Source organism: Oncorhynchus keta, chromosome 13 (assembly GCF_023373465.1).
Source record: "Oncorhynchus keta strain PuntledgeMale-10-30-2019 chromosome 13, Oket_V2, whole genome shotgun sequence".
Taxonomy (NCBI): Eukaryota; Metazoa; Chordata; class Actinopteri; order Salmoniformes; family Salmonidae; genus Oncorhynchus; species Oncorhynchus keta.
Genome location: NC_068433.1, coordinates 11,473,383 through 11,488,127, shown reverse-complemented (window position 1 = coordinate 11,488,127; position 14,745 = coordinate 11,473,383). Strand labels below are relative to the sequence as shown.

At 43.1% G+C, this 14,745-nt stretch overlaps 1 protein-coding gene across 3 annotated transcripts in view; it reads right to left on the bottom strand.

Annotated features, from left to right (window-relative positions):
* Nucleotides 1-14,745, bottom strand: part of LOC118376550 (VPS10 domain-containing receptor SorCS2-like) — a 507,846-nt gene that overhangs the window by 196,944 nt on the left and 296,157 nt on the right. The window lies entirely within an intron of this gene.

Sequence of the window (14,745 nt, the reverse complement as noted above, 5' to 3'; positions counted from 1 at the left end):
AATTTAATGAATTAATTATACATGCATGACCTGTCAAATGGATTTCCATCGATTGGTATAAGAGGCTAGAAAGTATTACTTTGCAATGGGGATTTTCTTCTTCTGCCGGACAATTGGCCAACAGACTATTTTATTTATTTGCTTTTCTATTTTTTTCATCGGCCAAAAGCCGGCTATTACCGGCTAACGGAAACTCTGGTGTCTACCTTATTGGGAATCAACACACACCAGAGACTGTATAGTGTCTACCTTATTGGGAATCAACACACAGCTCCAATTAGGCCTGCAGAGAGACAGGCGCACATCCACACTCTTTCTCTCCAACACTCTCTCTACCACTCTCTGGTGTTTACCAAACGAGAGCAGAAGTGAACATATTTATTTTAACCTCACAAAGTGGTCACCAGGTGAGCGTCCAAGCGTCCGAGCTGCACAGTTAGCTCCCTCCGTCCAGCTGAAGCATGACAACATCATGTCTCAGACAGGACAAATCTCACGCCATTTCCTTTTTACATCCCTTCATCACGTCCGGTACAAGTTGTTCAGCTTGTAAGATGACAATACAGGATAACAGAAACTTCCAGAACTATAAAACTCTACAAAAACAACCTCACCGTCCGGTGTCTCTAGTTCACGTCTGTCAAGAAGCTGATCTAGACTCTAGACTGTCTCAGTCGAAGGAGGCTCAGTCCGACAGAGGATATGAGGACAGATCCTGTCTGTCAAGAAGCTGATCTAGACTCTAGACTTTGGGAGTAGCAGACAGACTGTCTCAGTCGAAGGGGGCTCAGTCCGACAGAGGATATGAGGACAGATCCTGTCTGTCATGTCGTCACATCTCTGGCAGCATTTGAAGCTCCAACTCTCTTCAAGGAGGAAGTGAGATAGTTTTGAGGGAGGCTCCTTCAGGGCCGGAGTGTGTTTGTCCCACTGTCTGACACTCTCCACCTCTGTCAGACCCCCTCAGTGGCACTACCAGGAACAGTGTGTGCACATTCATAAAAATTCACTGCGTCGCTTTGCCCCCCCCCCCTCTTCCCACTCTTCACTGCCGCCGTTGTACCTAGGGCTGTTGCAGTGACCATAGGTAATTAGGCTTCTCCAAGCTCCGATGCTTGTTGATGGTAGTTAGTAGCCTACTAGTAGTTACTTCCGGCGCCGACAGAGATGGCCGCCTCGCTTCGCGTTCCTAGGAAACTATACAGTTTTTTGTTTTTTTACGTGTTATTTCTTACATTAGTACCCCAGGTCATCTTAGGTTTCATTACATACAAACTTCTGAACATAAGAGCAGCGTCAACTCACCATCAGTACGACCAAGAATATGACTTTCGCGAAGCGGATCCTGTGTTCTGCCTTTCACCCAGGACAACGGAATGGATCCCAGCCACTTTAACTATGCCACTTTGTTTACATACTCATCTCATATGTATATACTGCACTCAATACCATCTACTGTATCTTGCCTATGCCGCTCTGTACCATCACTCACTCATATATCTTTATGTACATATTCTTATCCCCTTACACTTGTGTCTATAAGGTAATAGTTTTGGAATTGTTAGCTAGATTACTTGTTGGTTATCACTGCATTGTTGGAACTAGAAGCACAAGCATTTCGCTACACTCGCATTAACATCTGCTAACCATGTGTATGTGACAAATAACATTTGATTTGATTTTGATTTGATTTTGCAGCAGAGAACTGGGGGTGTAGAGCTTTTACAAGGGGTGTAGAGCCTAAATTACATATATAAGCAGCGCGTGACTTTCAAGTTTGGGGAAAAATGCACCTTTATAATAAATGCATTACATGCTTAATCACATTTGCGGTCACTTTTGATACTGGTGTTTTCCCGCTAATTGAACATTAGCGCTTATAGCCTACTACCATGTGCGCATTGCTACATTTATTATGTGAAGAAATAGCCTAATAGGATATCAACATTTTAAGCTAAACATTCTGATCTGTTGCATCAGCCACATTGCGTAAAACATTTTTATTTGATGCTAGTGGTTGTATTCATTTGGGATTTATCATATCCCCAATGGTCTCAGATTATGTTTGGAATATTAATTTCTCGCACATAGTAGATTAACATAGGCTACTGCTTTTGCTGTTCGTTAGGCCTACTCGTCTTGTTGGCTGACAAAAAGTAAATATGGACAGGTCCTCCAATATCTTCAATATGCACCTCGGAATTGGATAAGGACGCGCACAGTTGCTCCCACGATGTGTCTGTCTTCACTTGTAGCCTGTGAGAAAGACCCAATCACGTGACAGAGCGCACACAACTCAGGGAGAAGAGCACAACGGCCAGCAGCCGCAAAATACGTGTTTTTTTTAGGGTGCATTACGGCCACACAAAGGGGATGCCGCAGTGAAATTCGAGGATTTATCAAGTGCTTGTCGAACTGTGAATGAGAGACTGATGAAGTGTGTACAACCTACGTAAATACAAAAACAAAGCAGAGCTCATGCCTTTCAAGCGACTTTTTCAAATGATCATTAGAGTCTCATCAGGCAGCCTGACAATGCATTAAAAATCTAAACATACAGCCCAACGTTTGTAGAACAACTAAAGTCACATGAATAACTCTAAATGAAGCATATAGGAGGACCTGTGTCTTTGTTTACCCCTCAACACAGAATAGCTGCATGTGTTCACTCTCTCAAATCATTTGGAGAAAATATTTATATTTTATTCAGCTTTGTTCAATTGTATTCTTCATACTATAATATAAAACAATGCCACTGAATAATAAGCAAATCATGTCTGCTAAATGAACTAGTGTAGCCCACAGCCATCTGGCATAGCCAGATCAGGACCTAACATAAGATAACAACTCAGAGTATGCTGTTCTGTTCTTCTGAAATAGACTGTATTTTCTTCATATCATGTTTCTTTAGACCCGTCTAAAATAATGGATTTATTGTGAAGGTGTAGACTATATTACATGGATTTATTGTGAAGGTGTAGACTATATTACATGGATTTATTGTGAAGGTGTAGGCTATATTACATGGATTTATTGTGAAGGTGTAGGCTATATTACATGGATTTATTGTGAAGGTGTAGGCTATATTACATGGATTTATTGTGAAGGTGTAGACTATATTACATGGATTTATTGTGAAGGTGTAGGCTATATTACATGGATTTATTGTGAAGGTGTAGACTATATTACATGGATTTATTGTGAAGGCGTAGACTATATTACATGGATTTATTGTGAAGGTGTAGGCTATATTACATGGATTTATTGTGAAGGTGTAGGCTATATTACATGGATTTATTGTGAAGGTGTAGGCTATATTACATGGATTCATTGTGAAGGTGTAGGCTATATTACATGGATTTATTGTGAAGGTGTAGACTATATTACATGGATTTATTGTGAAGATGTAGACTATATTACATGGATTTATTGTGAAGGTGTAGGCTATATTACATGGATTTATTGTGAAGGTGTAGGGATTTATTGTGAAGGTGTAGGCTATATTACATGGATTTATTGTAAGGTGTAGACTATATATTACATGGATTTATTGTGAAGGTGTAGACTATATTTTACATGGATTTATTGTTTATTGAAGGTGTAGGCTATATTACATGGATTTATTGTGAAGGTGTAGACTATATTACATGGATTTATTGTGAAGGTGTAGGCTATATTACATGGATTTATTAAGGTGTAGACTTTTTAAAAAGACTATATTACATGTTTATTGTGAAGGTGTAGGCTATATTACATGGATTTATTAGACTTTTTAAAATGTTCCATATGCATCAGTGGCTTGTAGCCTATGTGTGGAGAGCCAGGAGATGATCAATGTGTTTATGTTCAGTAATGGTCAAGTACCGTGAGACTGACAGTTATTTGCTTGACAATCATCGGTTGACTACATTTCGTGACCGCCACAGCCCTATCTGTACCTTACTCCCCCATAATGGAACAGTGACAGCTGTTGATGCACACCATTTTCTGACACTCCTCAGGGGTTCTGGGTAAACCATGCTACAGTACAGTACGTGTCCGAAATTAACCACAGCGTACAGATACCATCACAATATCACTATGTATTGGGCCTCTTTCTCCCTCTCTCTCCCACTCTCTCACTCTCTCTCTCACTCACTCACATGCAATTTGAATGGCTAAGTGACAGTGATGGGGACAGAAAAATAACAAGAGTCCTCTATTTGGAAACCAGGCTAACCTAAATGCACTTTGTTATCCCTGCAGTGAGACATCAACCAATGATATTCCCCCTGAAACCATTTAGGAAAGCTGTCAGGAATATGAAGTGTCACTGGTGTCACTCTGTGGGGAAAATTGCCAATTTTCTAGACTAAGCTAGGCTCTCATAAGATGCAGTCTGGTCATATAGTGGTAAAGTATGACTTTGTATGACTCTGAGCCTCCCTGTTTCTTTGACTGCCCATTTTTTAATAGACTCCTAACCTCTGGCGTCTAGCCTCTAGCACAAGGTTCCCGAACTGGCAGACCGCGGGGCAGAATTTGGCATGCAGGTAGTTTATTTGGCCCCCCCCTAGGTGTTTTTCTAACTTCTAGCTTCTATCTTCTAGCTTTTAACTTCTAGCCTCTAGCTTCTAGCATCTAGGTTGTAGTTTCTACCCTCTAGCTTTTAGCCTCTAGCTTCTAGTTTCTAGGCCCTAGCATTTAGCCTCTAGCCTCTAGCTTCTAGTCTCTGGCTTCTAGCCTCTACCTTCTGGTTTCTAGCCTATAGCTTTTAGATTCTAGCCTCTACATTCTAGACTCTAGCTTTTAGCTTCTAGCCTCTAGTTTAATAGCGTTTAGCCACTAGCTTCTAGGCTCTAGCTTTGAACCTCTAGCGTATAGCTTCTAGTATCTAGTATATAGCTTCTAGGCTCTAGCCTCTAACCCAAGGTTCCCCAACAGGTGACCCACGAGCAGGATTTGGTGGTTTTATTTGGCCCCCCAAGGTGTTTTTTGTAAATGTTCATTGACTGCAAAAGCACCAGGAAATCCGCTCCAAGTGATTTTCATTTTGTAAATCTGATCCCAAGTATTCCCACACATAAGAGAGACACGTGATCGTACACAAATGTAAGCAAGGTTTGAAATTATTATGCTTTAGTCAAATATTAAATCTGTTTAGACTTATTGTAGTCAATTTGCAGTCTACTGTATTGTACAACTTATTTGTAGTTATATTCCGGACCCAAGATTATCCGCTCAAGAAAAAAAATGTCCTGCGGCTGAATGTAGTTGATGATCCCTGCTCTATGCTCTAGGTTCTAGCCTCTAGCTTCTAGCCTCTACCAGCAAGCCTCTAGGCTCTAGGCTCCAGGCTTTAGCTTCTAGCCTCTAGCTTCTAGTTTTTAGCTTCTAGCCTCTAGCTTCAAGCCTCTAGCCTCTAGCTTCAAGACTTAAGCTTCTAGACTCAAGCCTCTAGCTTTTAGCTTCAATATTCTAGCCTGTAGCTTTTAGCCTCTAGGCTCTAGCTTTGCACTTCTAGCCTCTAGCTTTTAGCCTCTAGCCTGTAGACTCTAGCTTTTAGCATCTAGCTTCTAGCCTCTAGCTTCTACCCTCTAACTCTTAGCTTCTAGCTTCTAGCCTCTAGCATCTACCCACTAGCTCTTAGCTTCTAGGCTTTAGCCTTTAGCCTCTAGCTCTTAGCCTCGAGCCCCAGCCTCTAGGCTCTAGCTCTTAGCTTCTAGCCTCTAGCCTCTAGTCTCTAACCTCTAGCCCAGGGTTCCCCAACGGGCGGCCACGGTGGTTTTATTTGGCCACCCAGGTGTTTTTGTAAAATGTTCATTGTTGGACAAAAAAACATGGTAAAAACACCAGGAAATCAGCTCCAAGTCATTTTAATTTAGGACATCTGTTCTCATACATAAGAGAGACACGTGATTGTAAACAAATGTAGCAAGTTTTGAAATGTTTAGGCTTCTTGAGGTCAATTTACAGTATACAAATTTTCAGTCTACTTGGAATTACTATATGTTCCGGTTCCCCCAATTATCTGCTCTAGCATCTAGTCTTTAGTCTCTAGTCTGTAGTGTCTAGTCTCTAGCCCCTAGGCTCTAAACTCTAGCCTCCTAGCTCTGGTCTGTAGAATATAGGCTCTTGAATGTAGTCTCTAGGCTCTAGGCTCTAGGCACTAAACTCTAGCATCCTAGCTCTAGTCTGTAGAATCTAGGCTCTAGAATGTAGGCTCTAGGCTCTAGTCTCTAGCATCTAGTCTTTAGTCTTTAGTCTCTAGTCTGTAGTGTCTAGCCTATAGCCTTTAGGCTCTAGGTTATAGGCTCTATTCTCTAGTCTGTAGCCTCTATTCTCCAGACTCTAGTATCTAGTTTCTAAACTCTGTTCTCTGTGTAGGCTCAAGCCTCTATCCTCTAGGCACTAGCCTCTATTCTCCAGACTCTATTCTCTAGTGTCTAGGCTCTAGCCTCTATTCTCTATCCTCCAGTCTCTATACTCTAGTGTCTAGGCTCTATTCTGTAGGGAGGTTCTAGGCTCTAGCCTCTAGCATCTAGTCTTTAGTCTTTAGTCTTTAGTCTCTAGTCTGTAGTGTCTAGCCTCTAGGCTTTAGGCTCTAGCCTCTAGGTTATAGGCTCTATTCTCTAGTCTGTAGCTTCTATTCTCCAGACTCTAGCATCTAGTTTCTAGACTCTAGTCTCTATTCTCTATCCTCCAGGCTCTATACTCTAGTGTCTAGGCTCTATTCTCTAGGGAGGCTCTAGGCTCTATTCTCTATCCTCCAGTCTCTATACTCTAGTGTCTAGCCTCTATTCTCTAGTGTCTGGGCTCTATTCTCTAACTCCAGCCTCTATTCTCTAGTGTCTGGGCTCTATTCTCTAACTCCAGCCTCTATTCTCTAGTGTCTAGGCTCTAGGCTCTAACTCCAGCCTCGCTGCAATGCAAGAAAATCCCCCAAAATATACATTTTCTAGTTTGAGACCTTGGGTTTTCATCACTTCTCCTTTCCTACCCTCACTTTTTCACTCTCTCCACTCTCCCTTTTCTCTCAACTCCCAAGCCATAGAATTAGGAAAAGATAAGTGAAAAATCGAGAGATGGAGACAGAGAGGGGGATCGAGGCACAGAGAAACAGAGAGAGAGAGAGAGAGAGAGAGAGAGAGAGAGAGAGAGAGAGAGAGAGAGAGAGAGAGAGAGAGAGAGAGAGAGAAAGAGAGAGAGAGAGAGAGAGAGAGAGAGAGAGAGAGAAAGAGAGAGAGAGAGAGAGAGAGAGAGAGAGAGAGAGACAGAGGGAGAGAGAGAGAGAGAAAGTTTTGAGTTTGTATAGATCACATAATTATCCTCAGGCTGGCCGCTGGCTGCCTCACTGAACTGAGCTGTGCTGAGGAGGGGAGGGGTGAGGGAGGGGGGTAGTGGATGAGGCAGTAGGACTGGCTTTGGGGGAGAATCTCTATCGATCTATTCATTCGCCGTCATTATTTGTCTGCCTGCCTGTCTGCCTGTCTGCCTGCCTGCCTGTCTGCCTATCTGTCTGCCTGCCTGTCTGCCTGCCTGTCTGCCTATCTGTCTGCCTGGAAACACAACAAGCTGAGGATTTCCCATCCATCCCTCATAGCAACAATGTTACAGCACAGCCATTGTAACACAGTAGACTGGAGAGAGATAGGAATATACAGCATTACGGCAGGATACTGTGCAATGGAGTCTGCATGAAATCACTGTAGCTAAAGCACTTACTGTTTCTGTTTATTGTTTAGTTATTTAGTATTCTATCCCCTCCCTCTTTCCCCTTTTAGAGTATTTGCTGTCTCAGCTACACAACAGGACGGTCTCCCCCTCATGCCTCTTTCTCCCCCGTATCGGATCAGCAACTAGGGTCTTTAGGGTCACCTTACTGAACTGCCATCTCCCTACTTATCCACACACACACACACACACACACACACACACACACACACACACACACACACACACACACACACACACACACACACACACACACACACACACACACACACACACACACACACACACACACATACACACACACACACACACACGCGCACACACACACGCACACACACAAACACACACCCCTTTCTCCTCCACTTCCTCCCAGTCACGATCAATCAATTCATGGTGTCTGGCTCAGGGTCTCACTGCAGCAGTTAGCAAGGAAGAGGAGGGAGATGAGAGGAGGAGGGAAGGAGGAGGGAGATGAAGAGAGCATCATAAAAATAGTCTCTATTGTGATGTTAATATTTATGGCAGTGTTAGTGCAGGATGGAAGACCCTATAGATCAGAAGGGTGGCATTTGTCACACAGGGAGAGATGGCAGGAGGAGAAATGGAGGGGAGGAGAGGAGGGAGAGAGGGGGAGAGGGGGGGAGAGGGGGAGAGGATGAGGAGAGTAGGAGGAGAGGATGAGGAGAGCAGGAGGAGAGGGGGGAGAGGGGGAGAGGAGGAGAAGGGGAGAGGAGGAGAAGGGGAGAGGACCTAGTTGATGATCCCTGCTTCAGTCTCTAGCCTCTAGCTTCTAGCTTCTAGCCTCTAGTTTCAAAGGAGAACTGGAACATGCTGTCGTACACATCGATCCCAAAACATGCTCAACAGGTGACATGTCTGGGGAGTACGCAGGCCATGGAAGAACTGGGACATTTTCAGCTACCAATTGTGTACAGATCCTTGCGACATGGGGCTGGGCATTATCATGCTGAAACATGAGGTGATGGCAGCAGATGATTAGCAGGACAACGGGCCTCAGGATCTCGTCACGGTATCTCTGTGCATTCAAATTGCCATCGATAAAATGCAATTGTGTATGTTGTTCATGCCTGTCCATACCATAACCCCACCGCCACCATGCGGCACTCTGTTCACAATGTTGAAAACTGCAAACCGCTCACCCACACACCATACAAGTTGTCTGCAGTTATGAGGCCAGTTGGTCGTACTGCCAAATTCTCTAAATCGATGTTGGTAGAGAGAGAAATGAACATTCAGTTCTCTGGCAACAGCTCTGGTGGACATTCCTGCAGTCAGCGTGCCAATTCCACGCTCTCTCAAAACTTAAGACTTCTGTGGCATTGTGTTGTGTGACAAAACTGCACATTTTAGAGTGGCCTTTTATTGTCCCCAGCACAAGGTACACCTGTGTAATGATCATGCTGTTTAATCAGCTTCTTGATATGCCACACCTGTCAGGTGGATGGATTATCTTGGCAAAGGAGAAATGCTCACTAACAGGGATGTAAACACATTTTTGCACAACATTTGAGAGAAATAAGCCTTTTGTACGAATGGAACATTCCTGGGATCTTTTATTTCAGCTCATGAAACCCAGGGACCAACATGTTACATGTTGCGTTTATATGTTTGTTCAGTATAGTATCATAACAAAGCCCTCTACATCCCATTAGAGATTTCAAAGTGCTTGTTTTAATATAATTACCAGTCTGTTTAAGCTGGGGTTAAAGGCCTGTCAGCTCGCTACAGTCAAGGCAACCAGCTTCCCAAAATTAAATTGAAAGGCTATGGTTCAATTTGGCCAATCGCTTTAATCTGCTTGGGATTGTTTTAAAGCGATTGGCCGATGGTTATTTTTAGAAGCTAAGGCTAATATTGGAGAACTGGGCCAAAATGAGTGTGTTATGTCAAACGTAATAAATGTAGCTAACAACCACAACAGCTTTTCATAGACACACAACTGACTGAATGGATCAAATACCTCTGTTTATTTTTAGAAGCTAAGTCTTATATTGGACAACTGGTGCCAAAAGGACTGTGTGTTATTTTCAAACCTAATCAATGTAACAAGCGGCCACAGCAGCTTTTCATAGACGCACAACGGAAGGAATCAATCAAACAGCACTTGATCATATAACATTTGGTCGAACATAACTTGAGCTAAATGGATCACTCATTGTAGTAAGGCACGCAATGGCATAATAATGTAACTGCAATAATCAGCATTCTCTCCCTACCTACCACCAGATAGCACTGTGAGCCTATCCCCCATCTATGAGCCAATGGTATATTCCCCTGTATTGATCTGTGAGAGAATCTGGTTCAGGTCAATCCATTTATCGCTGTCATGGGACTATGTGTGGCACAGTGTTGATTACAGAGTCCCCAACACACCGCGGGACACACACACACACACACACACACACACACACACACACACACACACACACACACACACACACACACACACACACACACACACACACACACACACACACACACACACACACACACACAGTCGCCTACCTCAGATACAAGTTAAGTAGATCAATACATTACCAGGCCTTTAGGTCCCACCATGGACAGGACAAACCTTATCATGGGTTTCACACTGTATCATCATCTGAATTCATTGAGCGTTAGCTACTGTAGCTAGCAATCAGGTCTATGGAATTGTAGATGTGGTATCTTACAGTATTTGGTAGTGCTACTCATTCTTATACGGAAGAAAATGTAGCATTAAGACCTGGGTATATTAGGTTTCCAGAATCATTCCAGAATCATTTCAGATTCATTCCAGATTCATTCCAGAATCATTCTAGAATCATTCCAAATTCATTCCAGAATCATTTCAGAATCATTCCAGGTTCATTACAGAATCATTCCAGATTAATTCCAGAATCATTTCAGAATCATTACAGGTTCATTACATAATCATTCCAGATTCATTCCAGAATCATTCCAGAATAATTCCAGAATCATTCCAGAGCCACTGGATTGGGGATTCCAGCTCTTGGGATAGGCTAGTAGTAAAATGATCAAGATAATTCTAGTTCTACACTATAACATAGGATGGAGCAGTCATGAAGAACCAACTGTTCTCTGTTTGACATACAGGCCCAGGCTCACAGAGGTTTAACATAGCTTTTGAAACGTCCGGACATGTATGGAGAATCCCCATAGCTGTCAAAAGCCTTGAACCAGTAATCATCTAGTAAGATTTAGCTATACCCTAGCATCTGACTGATCTCAGTTCACCGTTCCCCATGCTCCCCTGCCTCTTTATCTCTCCCAGAGCAGGTCCCAGACCAGTGACTGTAGGCCTGAGATGAAAGCATTGCTGATTCTCTATGTCCATAGGCCACAGCTGTGACTTCATAGGAATGGAAGGGGAGTGGAGAGGGAACAGAAACAAGGGATTGGTTGGGTCTCCTTTGGGTCACCTCATGGGTTTAGCGGGTGCAGTTTACAGCCTTCAGATAGGCTCGTCCCCCTTGTCGAGCAGGGTAAAACTATGTTCTATATTCATGTCAACGGTCATCAACCGCTTCACGGTTGTAGAGCCTCACATTTTCTCGTTTATAAAACGACATAACAAATATAGGCATATTTTTAAGGCCCATAACTACATATCTGCCACAATGATGTAGGCTATGCTCAAAAGGGATTCCCTTCCAAGTAAATGTATAGCCAAGAAGTTCTGGATTAGTATATATTTCAACAAGGGTTTTGGCAGTAGAAACGAATTAAATATGAAATAAGCTAGTTACTCTCCACAGCACTGGGCAAATAGGGGGAAGAAACTCCAAACACTCTCTCAGTTAATTTCCTCTATCTGCCTAGAAGGTCAAATGCCATTAAAATGCGTCTCCTTTCACTGCTTTTGAACAGATTCCACCATAATTTTCTTCATAATTGCCTGCGCGGCTCCTCTACCGTGAGATAATGCTGGACAAAGGAGGAAAATGTATTTTAGAGGAAAATTAACCAATTTTAAAAAATGGTCTTCCTTCCATTAAAGTTTTCTATCGAGTCGAGGAATTACAATAGAGAGAGTCAGACAGCAATCTGGCCAGGCATAATCAGCCTGCTATTTCACTGTCCATCATAGAAAACTATATGATACTGTCTGTCCAAATGAAAGGAGGCTGTTTCCTCTCAAGGCCAGTCTCAGTTTCTCTGTTCTGTATCTTTCTGTCTCTGACACTTCTTCCTTTCACTTCCTCTCAGCCCCCCCTCCCTCCCTCACTCTCTCACCCCCTCCCTCCCTCATTCTCACCCCCTCCCTCACTCTCTCACCCCCTCCCTCCTTCACTCTCTCACCCCCTCCCTCACTCTCTCAACCCCCTCCCTCCCTCACTCTCTCACCCCCCCTCACTCTCACCCCCCACCCTCCCTCACTCTCTCACCCCCCCTCCCTCCCTCACTCTCTCACCCCCCCTCTCTCTCTACCCCTCTCTTGCCCTCTATCCATCCATGTCGCTCTCTCTCACGCCCCCCTCTCTCGCTCTCGCTACCCTTCCTTCTATCTCTCTACCCCTCCATCTCTCTCTCTACCCCTCCATCCCTCTCTCTACCCCTCCATCTCTCTCTCTACCCCTCCATCTCTCTCTCTACCCCTCCATTTCTCTCTCTACCCCTCCATCTCTCTATCTCTCTCACCCTCCCTCTCTCTCTCTCTCTCTCTCTCTCTCTCTCTCTCTCTCTCTCTCTCTCTCTCTCTCTCTCTCTCTCTCTCTCTCTCTCTCTCTCTCACCCACACCCACACCTCAGTGTGTGAATAGAGGTCTCCCTCTACAAGGTTATCTTCAGGCAGTAAAACTCTCTCATCTTCTCTGTCAGTTTTCTGAGGATAGAGGTTTATCATTCACGCAAGGCTGGGCCAGTCACACGTCCACCACACCACCTAAAAGAAGCTTCCCGTACTGGATCAATGACCTGTCATCCAGCCGATGTTAACAAAACCTGTCTACCTCCACAGAATTGACGGATACTGTTCATTTCAACCTAGCCTGAGGGTAACCCAAATCTGACCTGGAATCAAATAGTATGTGTTTTCTTTCAAGTACTTTGCTTGATTTAACAGGCAAAATCAAGCTGGGAGGATGGTCCCAAAAGTGCAAAACCCCACCCAACTGGCACTCAAGGCAGGTTCAAGAAAATGCTTATTGATTCTAAATACATTTGAACCCAGGTCTGACCCAAATACACATCTAGAGGCAGTCTACAATGTCCGTGGTATCCTTCTCTACTGACACCAAGCTTCACAGTATCAACTGCAGATTAATGTTACATCTGCAAGTCTATTTAGAGGCTATTTAGAAGATGTGTGTGTTGAAAAGGTTATTTAACAAGTCCTCAACTGGCAGCTTCATTAATAACCTCTTAGGGCTAGGGGGCAGTGTTCGGAAGTTCGGATGAATGACGTGCCCAAAGTAAACTATATGCATATCCAGAAGCTAGGATATGCATATAATTGGTAGCATTGGATAGAAAACACTCTAAAGTTTCTAAAACTGTTAAAAACTTTTGAGGTCACAGGCCATTTCAATGCTAGTCTATGGGATATACAAATAAATAGCTCCCAGATTGCAGTTTCTAGGGCTTCCACTAGATGTCAACAGTCTTTAGAAAGGGTTTCAGGCTTGTTTTTTTGAAAAAACGAATGAGTAGTTGTAGTTTTTCCAAGGTGTGTTGTTGGTGCGTGAATGAGGTCTTCTCTTTATCTTCCCTATTGAACTATTCTCCATCTTAAATGTAATTGTTTATTTAGATATTAGAGTATTAATTACAAACATCGTTTGATTTGTTTGGACGAACTTTACCGGTACCTTTTTGGATTTGTTTGTATGCATGTTGAACGAGTGGATTACTGAAATCAAAGGCGCCAACTAAACAGACTTTTTTGGATATAAATTAGGACTTTATCGAACAAAACAACCATTCATTGTGTAGCTGGGACCCTTGGGATTGCAAACAGAGGAAGATCATCAAATGTAAGTGATTTATTTTCTCGCTATTTGGGATTTTGTGACGCCTGTGCTGGTTTGAAAAAGTATTTTGATGTGGGGCGCTGTCCTCAGATAATCGCATGGTATGCTTTCGCCGCAAAGCCTTTTTGAAATCTGACAACGCGGTTGGATTAACAAGAAGTTAAGATTTAAAACGATGTATGTTCAATGTTTAATATTACAATTTTGTCATTTTAATTTGGCGCACTCCAGCTTCACCGATTTTGATCCAGATAGCGGGATCCGTACGCTAAGAGGTTAATTAAATAGTACCCGCAAAAAACACCAGCCTCATTGTCAACAGTGAAGAGGCGACTCCGGGATGCTGGCCATCTAGGCAGAGTTGCAAAGAAAAAGACATATCTCAGACTGGCCAATAAAAAGAAAAGATTAAGATGGGCAAAAGAACACAGACACTGGAAAGAGGAATTCTGCCTTGAAGGCCAGCATCCCAGAGTCACCTCTTCACTGTTGACGTTGATACTGGTGTTTTGCGGGTACTATTTAATGAAGCTGCCAGTTCAGGACTTGTGAGGCGTCTGCTTCTCTGCTTCTCAAACTAGACACTCTAATGTACTTGTCCTCTTGCTCAGTTGTGGACCGGGGCCACTCCTCTTTCTATTCTGGTTAGAGACAGTTTGCGCTGTTCTGTGAAGGGAGTAGTACACAGTGTTGAACGAGATCTTCAGTTTCTTGGCAATTTCTCGCACAGAATAGCCTTCATTTCTCAGAACAAGAATAAACTGATGAGTTTCAGAAGAAAGGTCTTTGTTTCTAGCCATTTTGAGCCTGTAATCAAACCCACAAATGCTGAGGCTCCAGATACTCAACTAGTCTAATGAAGGCCAGTTTTAACTTTAATCAGAACAACAGTTTAAAGCGGTGCTAACATAATTGCAAAAGGCTTTTCCAATTATCAATTAGCCTTAGCTAACACAACGTGCCATTGGAACACAGGAGTGATGGTTGCTGATAATGGGACTCTGTACACCTATGTAGATATTCCATAAAAAAAATCAGC